Raw genomic sequence first — 21,399 nt, forward strand, 5'->3', positions numbered from 1 at the left:
TAGACATATGCCAACTACCATACAGGATTTAAAGGCCTGTCAAAGGGCCCCCGCAATGTTTTCTTCTTCAAAGCACCTGTGAACCTACAGAGATCCATGCCCAAGATGGCGGCAGCAGCCGTTCATGTGGGTTGTGGGTTCTTGGGGATCAGCAAACAGGTGCAGAGTACCAAAGTGGGAGAACACGACCCTCCCCTCCTGCTGAGAAGGAGAAGCCTGGGAGAGGATCCTACAGGGAAGAAGACCATGGCAGAGGACCAGTGTGGGACTCAGAAGCTGAAGGACTCACCCCAGGCAGCAGGCTGCTGGAGAATGGCTCGTGAGAACCTAGTATCGGGATGGGGATTTGTGAGGGTGTTGATGGTAACCAGGTTCAGGAACAGCTGCTACCCCTCAACTATCAGACTCCACAATGACAAACTCAATCAGAGACTCATCTAAGGACTCTTACTTGTGCACTTTATTGATTTTCTCTTCATTCTCTCTATATTGCACAGTCGGTTGTTTATATTTATTATCTGTTTACAGTTCTTTATTTGTTTACATGAATACATTGAGTACAGTTTTTTTGCACTACTAATTAATGGTAATTCTGCTGCACCAGCAGGAATAAAGAATCTCAGGGTTATATGTAATGTCATTTATGTGCTCTGACAATAAATCTAAAATCTAAAATCTGAATGTCATATGTCTCGTTCACCATTGGGATGGACAGTAGACCTTGCGGCTGAAGAGGTTACTGGAGCCCAGTAGGCAAAACTGCGGGCACTAGGTGTACTAAGCTTCTCATTCCCTTACTTGGGGGAGGGCGGGGAGAGCGCTGGAATTGTGATGTCGGTGTGTGTGCTTACGACAAGCAAAAGTGGACACATTTTGTGCATTGTGCACATGTTGACCTTCTTGGTCATCTCTCCTTCCTCACAGGAGAACGGAGCACAGAACAGGCCAATCAGCAATAATAACATCATATATTGCATGATGGACGGATGGAGGACATTTGATGATGGTCACTCCAGGAGAGAAGCAAGAGGAGATTGCATGCTGCTGAGCTTATATCTTATTGGTGGCTGAACGATGAGGTGTGATGCAATTCAGAGATGAAAAAATGGAAGGCATGGAGCTTGAGAGTTCAGAGTTGAGTTCTTTCCTGTGTAGGCTTGCATCGAGGATTGCAAAGTCAACTGGTTTGAGGTATGATAAGCTGCAATAAAGATGAAAATTCAGGAAGGTTATGACTGAATATGATGAATTTGCTACTTCACTTACATCTCCTGATCTGATAAGGTCATTAAATCACTTACAACATTGAATCAGGAGAAATGGGGGGGGGGGTCATATATTATGAATTCTGACTTTAGTGGCAGCTTTCTATCACAAACCCAACTCTTGGTACCAATCATCAAATCATTCTAATTTGACTTCCCCCTCAGGGAAAACAGTATTGCCTCCGATGAGAATGGTTGCTCTATGGGGCCAGAGTCACAATGGGCTGAAACTCCCCCGTAAGCGAGGAAAACCAAGAGAAACACATGGTGCCAGTTCATTTTGAAAGGTCGTCCACCGAGATACACATTTGCAACATGGGTTACTATTGCCAGATCAAATTGATTTTTTTATATATAAAAAAAGCAAAGTCTGAAATGATGGCTCACGTGCTGCTCTCATTATAATGGAAAATACCTTCATCAGCATGCAAGATGGATTAAAAGAGGGGTTTTCAACATCAGCAGGGTAATGCAAACTAATTATATTGTAAAAATATCTGCTGAACATCCGGTCAGTCAATATCCATGGACCAGAACAGAAGTTTAATGTGTAATCAATCTCTCTTTATTCATTCACTGGGGAAATTTGCTACTATTGACTCAAGTCATATAGTCCAGTGTCAAGATGTTCTGCTTCTCTGGTTAAATTGGCTTCACTGTTAAAGGCAGTTAAAAGTCTAGTGATGTGAAGAAAGTGTAACTGAGCTTGAAATGAAGTGCAAGTAAGTATACTAAAGTGGCAGCGAACATGATTGCATTTTACCGCTTGATGCTCCAACTTCATTGACCAGGCATGGAGGTTAAATATTGGGTAACCAAGATGCAGGAGATATTTCAGTACAGCGAAAATCTAAAGAGAGCAATGAGATCTCTTTTAGTGATGCAGTTCCAAATCAGAATCGGGTTTATTGTCAAGTGTTACAAAATTTGATACTTTGCGGGAGGCAGCGTTATTGGGCTGGGGCACAAATTGCTCTAAATTCTGAAAATACAAGTTTTTAAAAATCTTTTTTTATTGGGTTAAAGAAATATAATAACCAAATGCATAGATACATATGATATAAAGTTCAAATTAAAGTAAATTATAATTACATATAGTGAACAATGGTGAACAAGATCCACGTTGTCGATAAAAAAGGGAAAAATAAAGCCTAAAATGAATGTAATTTCTAACTTCAGCCTTGGATCTGAGCAAATCACAATCCAAGCCAGGGATTAACCACTAATTTCAATACTAACAGTTCAAAAAACAAGGAAAAGATTTTTAATAAAGAGCAAAAATAATTGATCTGTAAATTTTGAAAATAATTGAAAAAAGAACCCCAAAAAGAATCTAGTGAGAGGGATGCCATCAAATCCAATAGCCTTTGTGTCTGTGTGGGAGGACCAACACCTCTCCACTGCAGCAAAAGGAGCCTCCTGGCAATCAGGGAAGCAAAGGTGACCACCTGGGATTGAGTTAGAGTCAAAACGAAGTCCATTGGTCCACTCGTTCCAAAAACAGCAGTAAGAGGGCTCAGGGAGAGATTTATATCAAGAATTAAAGATAGTGTAGGAAATATCTCTTCCCAGTAGTTACCTGGCGAGAATGTATGATATAAGGGACCTTCATGAGTTGTACACATCACATTTCAAGGATATATTGGGGTAAAATTTAACTCATTGAACTTTGGAAGATAGGGCCTGATTAACTATTTTAAATTGTAATTTAAATACAAGATTTTTAAAAAAAATTAGTACAAAAAAAATAAAATGTAAAATAGTGCCTGTGGATCATTGTCCATTCAGAAATCTGATGGTAGAGGGAAAACCATTGCCTTTGTAACATTCAGTATCTGTCTTCAGGCACCTGTACCTCCTTTCTTATGGTAGCTGTGAGAAGATGGCATGGCCCAGATGGTGAGGGTCCTTGATGAAAGTAGTTGCTTTCTTGAGACACCACTTCTGAAAGATGTCCTTAAAGGAGTGGAGACTGATCCCCATGGTGGTGCTAGTCGAGTTTGCAACGCTCTGTAGTTTTCTCCTGTCTTGTGCATTGGCACCTCCTGACCAGAGAGTGATGCGACCAGTCAAAATGCTCTCCATGGTACATCCATAGTAACTTCAAGAGCCTTTGGTGAGATAACCAGATCTCCCAGTTAGGACGCAATGAGAATTCCCTTGCTCTTCTCTTTGCACTGTTTCTTTGCAGATGATTTGATGGCAGTGTTAATTATTGAAATAGCAGTGGAACTTCATCTGAACTCGGGTTGCTGATAGACAGAACAGGGATCGGTGCAGCTGCAAAGTTTGCGGGAGCACTGGGGGAGAATCCACGGACTTTCAGTGACTCTGAAGGGGATCTCTTTTGCTGCATTTTCTCTTACTTTAAGGGGTGCCGGGCAACACTAATGGCCACTCTTTGTCCGCCTTTCAGTAGAGAAGGACATTTTGTGTAATATTATATTTTCTGTTTTATTGCATGACCATAAAAGACTCTTGGATCAAACAGGAGGAATTCCCAGCTCACCTTGCTGGGAATGTTGCATATATTGGCAACGTGAGGAGAAAGCTATCGAGGAGAGGTTACAAGAAGAGAACAGCTTTACTTTCATCTGCACTTTGGACTGGTTAAAACACCAGATTGTATGCAGCCTTCCAACATTTGTGGCATCACTGAGCTTACTTTGGAGCCAATGTCAAAAGCAAGTTTGCGATCGGACCTCCAACATGCAGGGACAAACCAGATCAAGAGCATGTTTAACAGCCACATAAGACAGCGCACGCATTAGGAGTTACCTTCAGAATCACTTGCTTATTATTTGATGCACTGCTGCAAATCAGACTAACTCCCACTTGAAGCCACAGAGAGAGACGAGGTGCCCATGAATGGAGTAGGAGTCTGCAAGCCAGAAAAAAGTATTCAGTCAGGACAGTGAAGAAAAGTACCTACCAACACCTTTAAAGGTGTTTAAAGGTTCCAATTCAGTGTAATAAATAATTGTGATCACTGATCTTTGATTTCATCGCATGAATGAATATACCATTGTAAAAGCTTCAGTTAATGAAAGGAATGCTTTTGCAAAATATAGATGAAATTGCCAGAGTCCCCAGCAGCAAAACAGAAAGGACCAAAATAACAAGGTGTGTTTGTCTGCATGAAATTTTCTGGTTAAAAGGTTCCACACCCCTTCTATTCTCAACATAGGCCACTCTTTGTAAGTGTGTTTGATTTAATGAGATATGTGGTACAGGGACACATTGTGACACAACGTCAAATGCAGCATTGAAAGACCCGAGCCATTAACAATAAACAGGTCAGAAATACTTAAGGCTGCTTTTTCCTAGTTCCTGACTCACTGCCAATCTCGCTCGTGGCAAAGTCGTCATGTTCAATTCTGCCACACAGTAAAAGAACTGGGCAGAAATCCTTTCCATCATTTCTCAGCATGAACTTGGAAAATTCAGTCATGTGTACAAGTTCTGGATGGAGTTCTACTCTGCATTGTCTCCCCCATTGTTGGCTTATTTCAAAGGATGCTTTATGCCAAGTCTCCAAGCTAAATCAAATACAAATATTCAAGAACTATTAATAAGGCCTTTACAGCTGCTATTTGTTCAATTCAACAGAGTGCTACATTGACAAAGCCTAACGAAATAGTTTATTCATGTGCCTCGTGAGGCTTATTAATACTTGGGGTTAAAACTTGTGGTGACATTTGTTCAAAACATTTTTGGATAACAGAATCATATGCAAGTAAATTTATTCTTATTCAAAGTAAGTGAATGTTTCATAATATTCTAATATTACAGAAAGAATAAAGAGAAGTCTAATTTAACAAGATCATTCCTTTCCTTGGATTCACTTTATTCCTGAGTTCTTCCTTAGCCTTCCCACAATTATCTTTCAGTCGTGTTGGCCATTGGTCAGAGGCTGTGGTGCGCTATCGAAGAGAAGCAAACACACAAAACATAAAGTCTGTTCTACAGGCTTTATTCAACATAAACTTCCACAGAGCTGGCTGTGAGGAAAGCTGTTGCAAGCTCTGAGACTGACCTTGAGGGGCCGGATCTAGCTTATATCCCGGAGGGTGATTGACAGCTGACCGGGTGGGGCTTGGTCCATTCAAGTCGGTTGATTGAGAGCCGGCCAGGTGTTGCCTTGTCCTCCCATGCTCTTTTGCAGGCACAGAGGTTTCCCCCTGCAGTAGGCTAGTAGTGTACCACCACATTCACCCCCTTCTTTAAAATTGTCCTGGGGAGAGTGTTGGGGGAAGCTTGCAGTCTGTAATCTACCAGAGCCCCAAAGCATATATACATTATTTACAGGTTTAGACGGTCCGGCGGCTGTCGGAGTCTCTGTGACCGTCGCAGGGTTAGCTCCTGGTCACAGGTCATCGAGGGTAAGTGGGGTCTGGGAGTAGGGGTCAGAGCAGCTGGCATGGTGCAGCACAGGGAGGTGGCTGGGGTTGAGGTGTGTGGGAAAGGGGGAACATTGGATGGGTGGAGAGGGCATGTTCGTCCCCCACGGTTGGAGTGAGTCCTTGATGCCCGGGGTGGTCTTGAGTGTCCGAAAGCCGTCTGGGGTCGGGGGGATGTGTCAGACCAGCATGGTCCTGGGCTGGAGGATGCTATGCTGTGGTGAGTTCTCCTGCTGGTGCCAGATCCCTGGTTGAAATGGTGTCTTCCCTGCCGCTGTTGAACCTAACATAGGCGTAGTTGTGGTTCGCGTGTAGGAGGAACACCTGCTCAACCAGGGGTTCGGCCTTGTGTGCCCGCATATGTCTACGTAGGAGCACCAGTCCCGGGAATGCGAGCCACGATGGGAGAGATGTTCCCTTTGCTGATTTCCTGTGGAATGAAAACAGGCGTTCATGAGGGGTCTCATTGGCAGCCGTGCACGAGTGGCCTAATGGTATGGAGCGCCTCGGGGAGGGCGTCCTGCCAGTATTCTACGGACCACCCCTTTGACTTAAGGGCCAGGAAGACTGCCTTCCAGATTACCCCGTTCTTCTGTTCCACTTGTCCATTACCTCTCGGATTGTAACTAGTTGTGTGACTAGTTGCGATGCCCCTTGATGTCAGGTACTGGTGCAGTTCCTCACTCACGAAGCTAGACCCCCGATAAATGTGGGGTAGCCGAACATGATGAAGATCTTTGTCAGTGCCCTGATGACAGTGGCCGTGGAGGTGTCTGGGCAAGGGATGGCAAAAGGGAAGCGGGAGTATTCATCTATGACCGTGAGGAAATAGACATTCCAATTTGTGGAAGGCAGGGGCCCCTTGAAGTCCATGCTGAGGCATTTGAAGGGCTGAGCAGCCTTCACAACATGAGCCTGGGTTGGGCAGAAGAAGCAAGGTTTGCATTTTGCTCAGAACCGGCACGCCTCGGTTATGGTCCTGACATCTCTGACGATGTACGGGAGGTTCCGGGACTTGATGAAATGGTATAAGCGGGTAATGCCTGGGTGGCAGAGAGACTAGTGCAGTGCCTGCAGCTGTTCATTGTGGAGCTACGCGCAGGTCTGGGAGAGGGTGTCAGGGGAGTCATTAAACTTCCACGGATGATACTGGATGTCGTAGCTGATCGTTGCCAGCTCAACTCTCCAGCGCAAGATCTTATCATTCTTGATCTTGCCCCTGTGAGTGGTGTTGAATATGAACACCACTGCACGTGGTCGGTGAGGAGGGTGAACCTCGTGCCAGCCAGGTAGTGGTGCCAGTGGTAGACCGCTTCCACCATCACCCGGGCCTCCTTTTCAATGGCGGAGTGCCCTAGGTTGGAACCGTGGAGGGGTCCAGAGAAGAAGGCGACCGGACGTCCCCACTTGGTTAAGGGTAGTAGTGAGGGCTAAATCGGAGACATTGCTCTCCACCTGGAAGGGGGAGTCCTCGTCCACGGCATGCATTGTGACACCTGTGATGTCCTGCCTGATGCACGTGAAGGCTGCCTGCACCTTGGGTGGGAGAGGAAAAGTTGTGGCCTGGGCCAGTGGGTGGACCTTGTCTGAGAAGTGGGGAACCCACTGTGAGTAGTAAGTGAACAAGCCAAGGCACCTGCAGAGGGCGTTGAGCGTGGGGAAGAGGGGCAGCTCCATTAACGGGCACATCCATTTTGGATCTGGGCCGATGACACCATGTGCCACAATGTACCCCAGGATGGCGAGGCGGGTGGTGCTGAACACACACTTCGCTTTGTTGTAAGTGAAGTTCAGCTCCTCGGCCGTCCAGAGAAATTTCTCCAGGTTAGTATCATGGTCATGGCCGCAGATGGTGACATTATCCAGCCTTTAGCTTGTGCCAGTCTACCATACGATCCATCTCCCGCTGGAAGACGGAGACCCCGTTTGTGACCCCAAATGGAACTTTCTGGAACTGATACAGGCGCCCGTCCACTTCAAAGGCAGTGTAAGGCTTGTCCCGCGGGTGGATGGGGAGTTGGTGATAGGCTGACTTCAGGTCAATCGTTGAGACACCTGGTAGCGGGCTATCTGGTTGACCATGTCGGCTATCCTCAGTAAGGTGTAGGCATCCAGCTGGGTTTACCGATTGATGGTCTAGCTGTAGTCTATGACCATCCTCGGCTTCCTGTCCCCTTTGACCACCAGGACTTGGGCTCTCCATGAGCTGTTCCTGGGATCTATGACACCTACCACCAAAAGCCACCGCACCTCTGTCCTGATGAAGTCTCTATCTGCGCGCAATAGCGCCTACTTCTGGCAGCTATCGGCTTGCAGTCTGGCATGAGGTGGGAGTGGGCAATGTGCAGAGCGGAGAGGCCGCAGGTTGGCTGGGGTGCTGTGGAGCATGAGTGGGGGTAAGGGCCCCCCAAAGGTGAGGGAGATGCTTTGCAGGTGGCATTGAAAGTGTAAGCCCAGGAGGACCGGAGCGCAGAGTTTAGGCATGATCAGGAGCCTGAACCTGGTGTATGTCTCTCTCTCCCCCCCCCCCCCCCCCCCACCACAGTTATTTTGGCTGAGCAGTGCCCGAGGGTATTGATAGTCCGATCCTGGGTGGCAAAGGCGATAGAGAAGGTGATGGGGTGGATTTTGAGGTTTAGGGAGTGAGTCACACTCGGGTGAATAAAGCTCTCGGTGCTGCCACTGTCGATTAGGCACTTCATTATCTGCCCATTGATTTTGACGTCCATCATGGAGCGCCCGAGGCTGTGGGGAATGTCCTTGGTCAGGGTGGTGGCTGCCAGGACCATCTCGGGGTCCGAGTCGTCATTCCCCGATGGTGGAGGCAAGTCGTGGCCAGAGGCATTCTCTGCAGGCATTGGGAGAGGTGAGTGTTGACCAGTGGTCTTCTCCATAGGCTGGGGGTGTGGTGGGTGGTGATCGGCGGCATCCGGAGGCATAGAGTGCGCCAGTAGGGCGGCCTGGTCAGCGCCTGTGTTGACTACATCGTCATCGTTATCAGTACCATATTTGTTGTAGGCCTGGGAGGGCCCAGGTGGAGGTGGCCCCTGCGCTTGACCAGCCCAAGGTGGCAGCGCCGCATGAGAGTGCGAGGCATGACTGACCTTCTTCCCTGGCTGGTTAGTTGCACTGGGGGAAATGATGTCACACTGTTGGCCGTCAGCGCGGGTGACATTATCACAGGCAGCGGAAGTGACGTCATTCTGTGGACCAGAAAGTGACATCGTTGTAGTCTTCATGAGGCGGCACTGGCGAAGACGAGGGCTGGTCCAGGCACATGGCATGCAAGTGGCGATCGTTGCCGGCAAGGCCAGAAGTTGGGCCACCGAGGTTGGGGAGGCTGGAAGTAGCTGCAGGAGCAATGGCGTCGCCCGGCAATCGCACATAGCGGGGATCGTATGGGAGGGAGGGAGATTGTAACCGGCTGCTGAGCTGCCGGCAGGCTTCGAGAGGCATACTTTGGTGAAGTGGCCTTTCTTGACACATCTCGAACAGTACTGGTTTCTGGTCGGGCTGTTTGGCGCGATCGACGATCAGACCCACACTGGGACCCAGAGTACTTACAAGGGCACTGGGCATCCACAGCAGCAATGTTTTCATCCACTGTCTGGTCTTGGGCCATAGATGCTTGTCTGTGCTGACCACGCGAAGGCCTGGGGAAGCCTGGAATCAAAGGCTTCGGTGTGCAGGGCTGCTGCCTCCAGGGTTTGTACTACCTCCACTGTTTTGGCCTCTACCAGCTTCTGCCTGACGGCTCTCACACGTAGCCCCTGCACGTAGGCATCCTTGATCAACCTCTCGACCTCCCTTTCATTTACCCCGGGTTCTGCCAGACAAGATCGGGCTAATTCACGCAGGACTCCAAGGTAGGACTCAGCCATCTCCCCAGGCAGCTGGGCATGGATACCTAGGAGGTACCTTGTGAAGACCACGAGACCATGGTCTCGAGGGTGTTCATTGCTTCCAAGTACCTGGAAGGCTCGGGGACCCAGCTTCGATCGGAGTAAAACGAGCCTTTTCTTCTTGGAGTCCAGGATGTTGTCGGTGTGTGCCTCAATGATTGCTTCGACCGTATGCTTCAAGATCTCGAAGTGTGCTTGCACTTCCGGAGAGTGTGGGTCAATTTCAAGGCTCCCGGTGCTCAGGAGATTCTCTGTAGCAGCTTTTAAAATTTACGTCGAATAAATTGTGGTGCGCTATCAAACAGAAGCAAACACACAAAACAAAGTCTGTTCTATAGGCTTTATTCATCATAAACTTCCACAGAGCTGGCTGTGAGGAATGCTTTTGCAAGCTCTGAGACTGTCTTCGAAGGGCCAGATCTAGCTTATATCCCGGAGGGTGACTGACAGCTGACCGGGTGGGGCTTGATCCATTCAGGTCGGCTGATTGACAGCCGGCCAGGTGTTGCCTTGTCCTCCTGTGCTCTTCTGCAGGTACAGAGGTTGCCCCTGGCAGAAGGCTGGTGGTGTACCACCACAGAGACAACCCACTCCCCTCTGAGAAAGAAGTTTGGCTCCACCCGATCCACTTCAGAGACTTGAGGCACACAGTTGAGACTGACATTTCCAGATAGAGGTATTGATGTCGATGCTAATGTCTTATCTGGGACCCAACAAATGTAGATGTGAAATTCCCTGCCACACAGTTCAAGGAACAGTGAGAGGTGCTTTCGGGCACAGAGCTTTGAGATAGTGTTTGAAACAGATAAAGACAGAAGACTCTTCATTTCTGAATTCAAGTTCATTGTCATCCGATTGTACAAGTACAACTGGACAAAACAGTGTTCTCCGGTCCTCAGTGCACACATACAGACAAATGATACATATGCAGCACATATACACATATAAAGATAAATAAATATTCTTTAATAAATAGTGGAGTTGAAGGGTTAGTATGAACAGTTCATCAGTCATTCAGCATTCTCACTGCCTGTGGGAAGAAGCTGTTCCTTACCCTGGTGGTTCTGGTTCTGATACTCTTGTATATCTTTCCCAACGGGAGTAGCTGAATGATGCTGTGTACTGTGTACTGGGATGAAAGGGATCCTCAATGATTTTGTGCACCCACTTCAGACAACGATCAAGGAAGACCCAGTGATCCTCTCTGCCGCCGTTATGTTCCTGAAGGTTGAGTTCTGACCCAATGCTCTACAACAACTGTACCACACTGTGATGTAGCGGGCCAGGATGCTCACGAGAGAGCTCCTGTAGGAAGTTAATAGGATGGTGGATGGTTGCCTTGCCCACCTTAGATAATGCAGTCACTGTTGCACCTTCCTGACAAGTGAAGAGATGTTGTGTTTCCAGAATAGGTCACTTGTTCAGTGAACTCTAAGGAACTTGGTGCTCTCCACTCTTTCCACTACAAGTTATTAATGTGTCATGGAGGCTGGTCATCCCTAGTTCCTCTGAAGTCCACATCATTTTCTTTGTCTTGTCAGCGATGAGACTCAGGTTGTTACTTTCGCACCATAATCCCAAGATTTTCTATCTTTACACTGTAGTCCAACTTATTGTTTGTTGATGGTGATGAGGCCAACTACTGTTGTGCCATCTGAATACTTGATGACAATGTTGGAGCTGGATCTAGCATTGCAGTCGTTGGTCAGGTGCATGAACAGGAGAAGACTGAGCATACAGCCCTGAGGTGCACCAAGTGCTCAGTGTGATGGCGCTTGACATTCTGCTGCCAAGCTGGACAGACAGTGGTATTTTTGTTAGGTCCAGGATCCTGTTAAAGAGAGGAGTCTTGAGTCCTTGTGAGGACAGCTTCTCCGCCAGACTCTGGGGAATTACCATAGAAATGGCGAGCTGAAGTCGAGCAACAGATATGAGGTGTCATTCTCCAGTGAGCCAGAATGGAGTGAAGCAACAAGGGTATAGGTTCTTCAGTGAAACTGTTTCATCTGTAGGCGAATCAAAATGGGTCCATCATCTCTGGGAGGTGTGCTTTGATGTATTCCATCACCAGGCATTCAAAATATTTCATAATGGTGGAGGTCAGTGCCACAGGGCGGTAGTCATTGAGGCCTTCTTTGGTACTGGGATGATGGTGGCTGTCTTGAAACCCACAGGGATGGTAGACTGCTGCAGTGACATGGTGAAGATGTCTGTAAGGCCCTCTGTCAGTTAGCCTGCACAGTCCTTCAGTTCCCAACCAGCTATGTGGTCTGATCCCACTGCCTTGTGTGGGTTCACCTTGGATAGGGTTCTCCTCACTTCGGCCATGGTTATGCAGGGGGCCTGTTCTTCATGGGAACACTGAGCTTTCTTTGGCATCAGCCCTGTTCTTCTCATTGATCTGTGCTTAGAAGATGTTCAGTCTGTCTGGAAGGGAGGTGCAGTGGTCTTTAATTCACAAGATGGTCTTGAGATTTGGACTTGATCCCTTGCCACATGCATCTCATGTTGCCGCTGTCACACAGCTGTTTGTGGATCTTCTGAATGTATCCATGCTTCGCTTTCTGGATTGCATGAGAGAGCTCAGCCCTGACTGATCTTAGGGCCAATCTACACCCTGTCCTGAAGGCAGCATCATGAACTCTGAGAAGGGCCCAGATCTCTGCAACTCTGTTTCTGGTTAGCCCTGTGTGGTGGAACACTGTATTGTAGTCATTGCACTAGTTGGCCTGTCCCAATATTGTAACTCCTCTCCCTCCAGGATCCCTAATAAAGACAGTATCGCCCAATCATCCTCCTTCAGTACTACCTTGGAATTGAGCCAACAGCATGTAAGTTTATAGTGATTAAAGCCTATTAATCTCGACTTCTGGTCTGCTGGGTCTAATTGATAGTGCTACACCCTTGTTGTGAAGCATTTGATCTCAGTGGCATCCTCAATGCACTTGTTGATGTAGCCATTTACTGAGCTTGTGTACACCTCTATGCTTACATGATTGTTGTAGGTGGCCACCTCCCTGAAACAGCTTCAGTCCATGGTCTCAAAGCAGTCTTGTAGTGCTGTTGTGCCCTCGCTGAGAACTAGTGAACTGGGTATCACTGGTAGTGTGTTGTGCTTATCTATGGCTCCACCCCCATCTGCTCACATATAACCCTGGTTTCCTGCCTAAATCCAGAACCCTTCCAAAGACTACTGTGAAACCCTACCCATAGTTATAAGCTAATAAAAGCATTTGTTCTTCCTCCAGTTGTGAGAGCTTTTATTCGCGCTACAGTCGTGTTCTCCTGACTTCCTCCTGAAGTCCACAATCATCTTCTTGGTTTTGCTAAGGTTGTTGGAGTGACACCATTCAACGAGCTGATCCATCTCCCTCATGTACGCTTCCTCATTGCCGCTTGTGATTCTGCCGACATCTGTGGGGTCATTGGCAAATTTGTAGATAGCATTGGAAATAATTATTAGAGAATGACCTATAATTTACAAAGGTTTTGGGATTTTGAGATGATGGAATGATAAGGGAATTGAAGGAAAGGCAGAGAATAGCAAAGAATAACAGCAGGATAACAATGGGATGGGGCCAGATTTGTGGGAAATGGACGAAGGGAGCAAGAAACAAATAACATGGAAAATTGCACTGAAGGAAGGCACGAAAAGAATTCAATTTTCTGAGATGTTAGTTCCTGAATTTACAGACAATTTAAGCATGAGAAAGTTATTTTAGAAACACTTTTCATCTATAAGCAACACTACCAATCTTAAAAAAAAAGGTCAGTGGCTTGAAATGTGAATTGCCTCTGTTTCCGTAGCTTGCCAATTATCTTAGTGAAGCACAAAAGTCTTCAGATGCTGTGATTGTAGTAAAACATAGAAATCCTGGAGGAACCCAGCAGGTCTCCTAGCACCCACAAGAGGTTTGATGAGCAAAGAAGAAGGACTCAGGTCTGCTATATATCTTTACCTCCTTTGGACGTTGCAAGACCTACTGAGTTCCTCCAGCATTTCTGTGTTCCTTCCAATTATGCTCAGCATTTCCTTCTTCAGTTCCATTGAAGGTCAGGTAACATAATCATTCAAGTCTAGGACACAGAAATCAGGTCAGATATACAGGAGACACCAACAGAATTAGGTTCACCCAGCAATGGTGAAAATGGGCATCGAGTTTTTCATCAGTGTGAGCCAAGGCTATATTCCAGTGTGTTGGCATTGTAGTCAGCAAGGCCAACAGTTGTTTGCATTATTAAATAAATATTGCAGCCAAGCAACAAATATGAATACATACAAATATCTGATCAGTCCACTGGTAAGTCCAATGACCTTACCACTCTGGGTTATCATGGCACACTGTAAGACTATAAGGCAAAGGAGCAGAAACAGGCTATTCAGTCCATCAAGCCTGTCCTGCCGTTTAATCATTAGCTGAATCATTTTCCTACTCAGTCCTGTTGCTCCGGCCTTCTCCCCATAACCCTTAATGCCCTGGCTAATCAAGAACCTGACTTAAATATCCCCAATGACTTGGACATTGCAAACTGTTATGTAATGATAGGGCTGCATGGTTGGCCTAACTTTTAGCACAATGCCTTTATGGAACCAACGATTGAGACCAGACCTGGATTTGAATCTCGCACTGTCTATAAGGAGTTTGTACATTCTCACCATCTCCATGTGTTTTCTCTGAGGGCTCCAGAATGAATGAACTTCTTCAAAATAGAATCCATGTGACCATGCTTGCAATGCAGTGGTCAGCAAACTACAAATAGCTCCAACTCCATTGCAGGAGCATCATGAAGCATTAAAAGATTACAGTAGGAACAGTGGCAGCCATTGGAAAACAGATTTCTGCCCTGCTCCATCCTGAATGGCAGATTGTAGTGGGTATATTAACATGGCTGTACAAATACCTCTTTTATTATGCCCAAAGACCCTACCTAAGGTGTAGGGTGATGAACTGCTCTGGTAACACTTTGGCCTCCTATTGAGAACTCTTTTATTCCCCCAATCTCTCAGCATTCCACTTCAACAACTGGAAATCACATCTTTAGCTCAGCCTCTTTAGTGGTGTATGATTATGGCGTGATATCTCATTGTTACACAACTACAACTTTCAATGTCATGAAAAAGAACCAGTACCAAATGAGTAACAATAATGTAAAAAGTTTTTAAAAAGTCAGAAAGAAAAGGGAAACACATGTATGGTTTAGGAAGCTTCAATTTGACAGAGCCCTGTAGGAATACAAGGATTGCAGGAAATCGGAATCAGAATTTATTGTCATGAACAAGTCATGAAATTCATTGTTTCATTGATATGCGGCAGTATCACAGTGCAAACATTCAGATAAACCACCTTACAACAATAAATAAAAAGACTGCATGAAAAATCAAGGTACGGCAGTGTCTTTGGTTCATTGATCATTCAGGAATCTGATGGTAGCGGGGAAGAAGCTGTCCTTGTGCCGCTAAGTGCTCATCTTCAGGTTCCTGTACCTTTTTCCTGATGGTAGCAGAGTGAAGAGGGCGTGGCCTGGGTGGTGGGGATCTTTGAGGATAGAGGCTGCTTTCTGAAGACACTGCCTCTTGCAGGTGTCATCAATGGAATGAAGCCTGGTCCCCGTGATGTCACAATACATCAACAGGGCATTAGGAAGGACAAAAGGGTCATGACATGTCCTTGGCCAGTGCACGGTTAAAAGAGAACCCCAAGGTATTTTATACTTGCATTGAAAACAAGAGGATGAGTTGGGAAAGGATAGGACCATTCAAGGACTAAGGAAGAAATTTCTGCTTGGAGTTAGAGGAAGTGGAAGAACTGCCAAGCAGAAGGACATGTAAGCTAGCGATAGAGAGCTAGTGTAGTGAACACTGATGTATTGGAACATTTTGAGATCAAGCAAGAAAGTCACTAAGTTGAGTAACTCTCCAGGACCAGATAGAATGCACTTCAGGTTATTGAAAGAGGCAAGGGTGGGCAATGTTGGGGCCTTGACAGATCTTTGTGTCATTACGAGCAGTAGATGAAGTCCCAGAGGACTGGCAAGCAGCCAATGTTGCATTTTCATTCAAGAAGAAATATTGGGATAATCCAGGAAATTATAAGGTGGTGAGTCTAACGTCAGTGATAGGTAAATATTGGAGAGAATACTTGGAGTTAGGATTAATGCCAACGGCGAAAGACATGGTCAGAGTAGTGACAGTCAGCATGACTTTGTGCCGAGCAGGTCACCTCATGCAAATCTGAATGGTATTTTTTTTGCAGACATGACAAAGCTGGCTGACGAGGGTAGGGCAGTGGATGTTCTCTGCATGGATATTAGCAAAACCTTTGACAAGGCCCCTCATGGGAAGCTGATCCCGAAGGTTCAAATGCATGGGATCCCCAGGGAATTGGTGGTTTGGATTCAGATTGGCTGGAGAGAGGAGGCAAAGGGTTGTGGTGGAAGGATGTTGTTGTGGCTGGTGGTTATTGACAAGTGGTGTTCTGCAAGGAATCGGTGGTTTGTGATTTATCTAAATGACCTGGAAGAAAAAAAATAGGGGAGGTAGATTGTTAAATTCACAGGATTGGTGGAGCTGTGTAGAGGGTTATTAAAGAACACAAAATGATACAAATCTGTTATAGGTATGGGCAGAAAAAATGTCAGATTGAGTTCAATCTGGACAAATGTGAGGCCAAGTGTAAGTAAATGCAGAAGGACCCTGAAAAGCACTGATGTGCAGATCATCAGGTCCAGAGATCTTTGGGAATGGCCACACAAGTAGATACGATATTAAAGGCAGAATGTGGTGTGTTTCTCTTCATTGGTTACAAGAGTATGGAATTCATGTGGCAGTTACGTAGAACTTCAGTTAGGCCACAATAGGAGTATTGTGTGCAATTCTGGTTACCAAATGACAGGAAAGATTTTGAGGTTTTTTGAAAGGGTACAGAAGAGATTTGCCAGGACATTGCCTAGATAAGATAATATAAGCTTTGAGAAGTTGAACCAACTTGGGTTATTTACTCTAGAGTGCCAGAAGCGGTGGGTGACCTGATAGACCTTCATAGAATCACGAGAGGCATTGATAGACAGTCAGAATCTTCTTTCTAGGATTAAAAAAAGTCAGATGCTGGAAGACATGTATTTAAGATTGGTGGTGGTGAGGCAGAATGATGAAGCAGCCTTAAGGGAGCCGAGGACTGGCACAGGACACCAGAAAATGGAGAGAACATTGCCCATTTGAGAAGAAGAAGCAGAGGAGATTACCCTATTGGATGATAAGCACGGCAGCGGACCGGTGAGGGGTTCTGCCGCAGAGGAATGCACAGGTGGCAGGCTATTGGCGACTGGAGATGAGGAACCCACCCAGGCTGTGGGTTGCTGCTGTCTGCGGTGGAGGGATTCACACCTGACTGGGGACTGCTGGAGACTGGCTGAAGACTGGTTGAAGGGGTACCCGGTATTGGAACCGGGATGTGAGAGGATGCCAAGGTTGCTGAAGGGTTCCTGATCGTGTCAGAGATTCGGACCTGGATGTTGCATTGCCAATGGTCTTGGCTGGAGTCTGTGTGGCTCTGGGAGTTGTTGGAGGCGAATCCACGGACACTCGTTGATTCTGGGGGATCTCTTTTGCTTCTATTTTCTGAATGTAAGAGGTGCCTCAGACAATTTCTACCAATGACGAATCTCTCTGCCTTATGGCAGATAAAAGCAAATTCCATGTAATATGGCACTGTCTTTATTACCTGACAATAAATTGAATCTTGAATCTTAAAGGAGATGTGCGGAGCAAGTTTCTCCCCCCTCACAGAGTGTGGTAGGTACCTGGAATGAACAGGCTCCCAGGACTAGTGGTGGAAGTAGTTACAATGGTAGCATTTAAAATTCTTCCAGATAGATATAGAAATATGCAGGGGAAAGCATCAGGTGCAAGCAGCGAAGTTTTCATTAAAATAAAGCATCATGTTCGGTGCAGCCAAGAGGACCTAAGGGGCTGTTTCTGTCATGTGTTGTTCTATGTCCTCACAAACTGCAGGTGCTGAAAATCTGGAATGAAAATCGAAAATGGTCCAAACACTTGGTACATCAGGAAGAACCTGTGGAAAGAGGAACACGGATAACTCTGGCTCTTGTAACATTAAAGTGTTTCAATTTTCGATGACCTGCTGCCTGTTCATAATGCATCCAATGGTTACTTAGTTAAGGACCATGTGAATTAGTGCAACTTTCACTAAGCAGCCTCCATCATCGAGGACCCCCACCACCCAGGCCATGCCCTCTTCTCACTGCCACCATCAGGAAGGAGGTACAGAAGCCTGGATAGACGAACATCCAACATTACAAAAATGGCTTCTTCCCCTCCGCCATCAGATTTCTAAATGGACAGAGAACCATAGACACTGCCTCACTTTTTCTCTTTTTTTGCACCAGTTTACTTAGTTTTAAAAAATGTACATTTTTTTCACTGCCACAAAACAACAAATTTCATGATATATGTTGATAACCATAAATTCTGATTCTGGTTATGAAAGTGTCACAATTAATTGGTCAGCACGGTGTCCCATAAAAAGCAAAGGGCGGAAGGCCAAATTATCTATTTTTGGTGATGTCAACTGAACTGAGGATGGAATATCAGCCAGAAAGCAAGAGAAACTCCACAGCCCTTCTTCAAAGTAATGCTCTCCAATTCGAGAGAATAGTTGGAGAACTAAGTTTATTGACACTCTTGAAAGAGAACACCTCCGATACTGTATCTGTTCCTTAGCAATGTGCTGGAACATCAGTTCCTAAGACCACTTTCTAAGGTAGAGCTATGACCCATGGAGACAAGTGCGCCACTGACTGAGTAATGACTGATACTATGTATGTGAGCACCTCTGTGTGTTTATTTTTGTGTATAGATATGTACAATTAAATCACACAGATACAGTGGGAAAAGATAAACAGTGTTATTTCAGTTTGCTTTGGAAGGAATTCAAAGGTGATTACTTTTTAGCTTGATAGCTGATGCTACACAGTACCTTGTTTTCTTTCACTGTGCTGAATATTAGTTCCAGCTCTGCTTTTTCGTGCTCAGTGGGAAATGAAACACAAGCTCCAAGAGGTCTGCTTTGTACTCTGCTGTTAAATCTATCCAGATGATTGCCGTCTTCACTCTTTCTCAGGTCTGTCAAGGAGAACAAAATGAGTCCTGACCTTTGAGCAGGGAGACATTACTCATGCTGTTGGCGAGGGTGCTGGATGTGAAATCCTCTGGTGCAGCCAGGAAACATGCTCTTTCTCTGTAACCTCAGCCTCGTTGTAAAGTATAGGCTATTCAAAACAAATGTAACTTGGAAAGTTGATACACTGCAGAAATGAGTTGTTTTAGACCATGAAAAACATGATAAGCTGCATGAGTGTGAACAGTAAAGTATTTTAAACAGTGAAAAGAATATCTGTTTTCTTTTGCCTCTTTTTCTTGAAGGCATAATTGCAGAAGGGTTTGCTCACCGTTTAATCACCATAATCTCGAGGTCACTCCTCACTGTGGCCTGTATGTCAGGAAACTTGACTTTACATGACTCCAAACTCACCTCTCATTGGCTCCTGGTTGCAAATCTTGATTGTGATTGTGAAGTACTGATGGAGTAAACTTTGGATGAGGCTCCGTGCATGTCATATCTTTTGTCTGGCAGAAGGAGAGCACTGTTGGCATTTGCAAGGTCATCTACTTTGGAAGGAAAAATAGAAGATCAATCATTACACTGAAGAACAATTTTTTTTTTCCAGAAGGTTGGCTTCCTGAAAAACAATTGGGGATTAGGATAGACAACTTCAAGCTGAACACAAAGATAATTCTAGATTTGCCATATCACGTAGGAAGTTGGAGAAATATTACATTGACTTCTGTTGAATATAGCATGTTTAATCACTTAATGATGCTGACACAAGCTCTCAGGTTGATTGTACATGGTGCACAACAAATATGAGGAGTCCATGGTTTGAGTTGGTCACCAATTTTACATCCAAAGTATTCATAGGGTTTCTTAAAAGATTCAGTGTTGTGTCTTTGAGCCTTAAGCGTACACTCGGCACAAATGTAACAGAATGTATCACAGCTGTTGCGACATTGACGAGACATTTCCACTGTATTGAAGACAATAAATGTTATTAAGTACACTCACTATGCTGTTGCATGAAGAACATGTGCTTCATCTAGATCAATCTAAGTGACAGCATCTGGATGTGTGAGCTGCTTTTATAGCCCGTCTGAATCTATCCTGCACAAAGCATGCCCAGGCCTAAGACAACATTTGCATAGCACCTGAACTGAGTGCATGCCTAGGCATGCTTGGCCTGAACCAAACAACTAGTTTTGTGGGAAAAATGCTAGTAGACTTAAAGGAGGTAAGGAAATCACAATAATGGATTATATCTACAAAATGGTACGTGATAGGAAAATGTTAAGGTTATTTTCATGATTAACAGCCCCAGATCCATAAAATAGATCCAAAAATACTCAGGGAGCAAAATCTTCATTGTCCAGTGTTTGCTAAAAGATTGCAGCATGCTGTTGTGCAGAGGAAGTTGTGGGTGCTTGTGAATTAGCTCAAAAGCTTGATTTGCAGCAGGTAATCAAGAAGGCACACGGAATATTGGCTTTCATTTCTAGAGGGAATGAATTTGAGAGCAAGGAGGCTCTGCTGAAACTGTACAAGGTACTGGCAAGGCTGTGCCTGAAATGCCATGTGCACTTCTGGTCTCCTTAGTTGAGAAAGGATCTACTGGGTTTGGAGGTGGTTGATCCCAGAGATGAGGGGTTTAGTTTGAGAGTCACCTGGAACTATATTCACTGCATTTCAGAAGAATGAGAGGGGATCTTGTAGTTACATAAAATGATGAAAAGGATAGATAAGGTAGAGGCAGGGAGCTTGTTCCCACTGGTGGTTGAGATTAGAACTCAGGAATATAGCCTAAAGATTTGAAGGCATAGATTTCGGATGGGGATGAGCACTGTTTTTCCCTGAGTGTAGTAAATCTGTGGGATTGTCTGCTCAAATAAATGGTGAAGTTAACCACATTAAATATATTTAAGACATAGGTAGATATATTTATGAATAGTAGGGGAATTAAGAGTTATATGGCAAAAAGTCCAGCTAGGTGGAGCTGAGGCTGTGGGCACATCATCCAGGATCAAAAGGTAGACTAGGCTCAACAGGCCAGTTGGCCTCCTCCTGCTCCTATTTCTATTTTTTTAATTTTATATTTTGTTGACAGCACGGTCAAAGCTGATTCCAGCCTCTTAATTACACCCAAATTAACCAGGTAGGTTTTGAATGGTGGATGGAAACCAGAGTACCCAGGAGAAACCCATGCAGACACAGGGAGAACATACAAATTCCTCACAGACAGTGCTGGATTTGAACCTGGGTCGCTGGCACTGCAATAGCATCGCACTCACCGCTATGCTAATCGTAGGTCTTGTGTTAACCATCGTGCGTGTTACAGTCAACACAAGGTGAGCGAAAAACAATCTGCAGGTGCAACTCAGTGGGTTGAGTGGTATCAATGGAAGTTGACTATTCTTTCTCTTGCCCTGAGTTCCACCAGCAGATTGTTTTAATGCCTCAAATTCTAGTATCTGCAGTCTCTCAAATGTCCTCCTCTTCCACTGCCACTACTTCAAGAGGTGGAGTTCATATGATACAGCAGTGATAGATCCAGTGTATAGCTAATGTAAATCAACAAGTCTTTCTTTCTTGCTGTCACGTCTTCAAGGCTGCATCACGGGACTAACTGCAATAATATGTTGGAAGAAATGTGCAGAAGGATGCTATTGATAAGAATAGAACTATTCCCATGCCAATGTGTCTG

General features: G+C 45.4%; 1 long non-coding RNA gene across 1 annotated transcript; it reads left to right on the plus strand.

The window, feature by feature from the left end:
- Positions 1-15,206: 15,206 nt before the first annotated feature.
- LOC138752007 (uncharacterized) lies at positions 15,207-17,704 on the plus strand. The gene is made up of 2 exons (XR_011350308.1): positions 15,207-15,393; positions 17,579-17,704. It is a non-coding gene; the product is annotated as an uncharacterized lncRNA (long non-coding RNA).
- The last annotated feature ends 3,695 nt before the right edge of the window (positions 17,705-21,399 follow it).

This window comes from Narcine bancroftii, chromosome 1, assembly GCF_036971445.1.
Source record: "Narcine bancroftii isolate sNarBan1 chromosome 1, sNarBan1.hap1, whole genome shotgun sequence".
Lineage (NCBI taxonomy): Eukaryota > Metazoa > Chordata > Chondrichthyes > Torpediniformes > Narcinidae > Narcine > Narcine bancroftii.